Genomic DNA, 2088 nt, shown 5'->3' with positions numbered 1-2088 from the left:
CTCTTTGATTGGTTGGACTAATTTGTCCTTGTGTTATTTTGTGCCATTTGTCGCAGCATTCTTTGGGACCTCTTTCTATGGTGAAGATGATATTTAAGTTTAAGATGCTCTTTTGATGACATGATAAGCCAGATACAATAATAATATATTCCTTTATTCGTCCCACACCTGGGAAATTTACAGTATTACAGCAGCAAAGTGGATAGCAAGAGAGCAAGAGATCATTCATTATAAATAAAAGATATATAAATTGTCATCAGTTTTCTGTGTGTTCTTAGCTGTTATTGTTGACTTGTCCGCTGGGAGCAGTGCTGGTTGTGCAGTCTCACAGCGGCGGGAAGGAAGGACCTCCTATATCTCTCCACGCACTTGGGGTGAAGGAGTCTGTCACTGAAGGAGCTACTCAGTGCAGTGACAGTGTCCTGCATGGGGTGGGAGTCGATGTCCAGCAGGGATGTTAACTTTGCCATCATCCTCCTCTCTCCCACCACCTGCACTGTCGAACGGGCAACCCAGGACAGAGCTGGCCTTCCTGACCAGCTTGTCTAGTCTCTTCCCTTCCGCCGCTGAGATGCTGCTGCTCCAGCAGACTACTCCATAGAAGATGGCTGATGCAACCACCGTGTTGTAGAAGGTCCTCAGGAGTGCCCCTGCACACGAAAGGACCTGAGTCTCCTTAGGATATAAAGTCTGCTCTGGCCCTTTCTGTATAGTGCATCGGTGTTTTCGATCCAGTCCAATTTATTATTGAGGTAGACACCCAGGTACTTATAAGAATCCACCCTCTCGATGTCCATTCCCTGCTGCAGAACTCACGAATCACTGTTCCTTGGGGTTTGTAATAACAAGGTACTGCAGATACTGGTTTATACCAGAGAAAGACACGTATGCCAGAATAATTCAACAGGTCAGGTAGCATCCCTGAAGAACGTGGATAGGCGACGTTTCGGGTTAGAACCCTTCTTCAAACTGATCTGAAGAAGGGTTCCGGCTCAAAATATCACCTGTCCAGGTTCTCCTGGGTTGCTGCCTGATCTGCTGAGTTACTCCAGCATTTTGTGTCTTTCCTTAGGGCTTAATGAAAAAGAGCTTACTTATATTTTACAGTTCCTTTTTCTTGTTTTGGTACCCAAACCAATTGCAGTGGCTTTGGTTACATTTCTAAAGATATTCCTGCAAAGCCTTGAAGGTTTTGAATATCTGTGGTGGAAGGATTTAAATCAACTCACTTAAATGCTGGAATTGGAAGACAATGGAGACAGGGAGTGTGGCCAGGCTGGATGAAGTTAAGGAGAAAAGGATGGCGAAGGGTTTGGCCTGACAAAATAATATAGCGGAATCACAGAGAAGGGGAGCAGTGAGAGAGGATATTGCTGAACTCTCGTCGGAGAGAGGAGGAGAACTTCTTCAAAGTAGACATACCTTGAGGAGATTTTGCAGTGGAACGGACAAAATGTGTAGGAAAGAAGTGCAGATGCTGGTTTAAATCGAAGGTAGACAAAATGCTGGAGTAACTCAGCGGGATGTATGTGTTGCGTGTGTTACGAGTGTACGCCGGAAGCTGCCTTGTACTCCAGAAGGCTTGAGCGACCCCCTGCCTCACGCCCTTTGACCTTATGACCTACTGTGCAAGGGCCCTATTGTTTGAGAATTAAGATGGATGTTTCTTTCATCTGAGTAAAAAAATGGAACATAATAACATAGAAGCAGGAAGAGGAGTGAGCCATATGATGCATTCAGCCTTTTTAGTCTTTTGATATTTTGGCTTAACTTTACCTTCCTGCTTAATTTCCATAACCTTTGTCTACCCTGTCAATTCCCTCCTAACCCGCTGAGTTTCTCCAGCGCCTTGTATTTTGTCTTCAATACTATGTTGTCTGGGTATGACACGCTTTACTGTTTCCTGATTATTGGAGCGGGGACAAAGACAGCTAATAATGTCTGGAAATAAAAAATCGATGGAAATGTGGAATAACAATTAAAAAACGCTGGGAATATTTTGTATGAAGGTCAGCTGCTCACAATATTTCCTCACTTCTGCAGGTGTTCCACGATGATGACAGTGAAGATGAAATGTCTCACTACTAC

The sequence above is a fragment of the Rhinoraja longicauda genome, chromosome 3 (genome assembly GCF_053455715.1).
Source record: "Rhinoraja longicauda isolate Sanriku21f chromosome 3, sRhiLon1.1, whole genome shotgun sequence".
In the NCBI taxonomy this organism is placed as follows: Eukaryota; Metazoa; Chordata; class Chondrichthyes; order Rajiformes; family Arhynchobatidae; genus Rhinoraja; species Rhinoraja longicauda.
The sequence above is the reverse complement of the archived record's forward strand: the minus strand, read 5'-3'. Positions refer to the sequence as shown.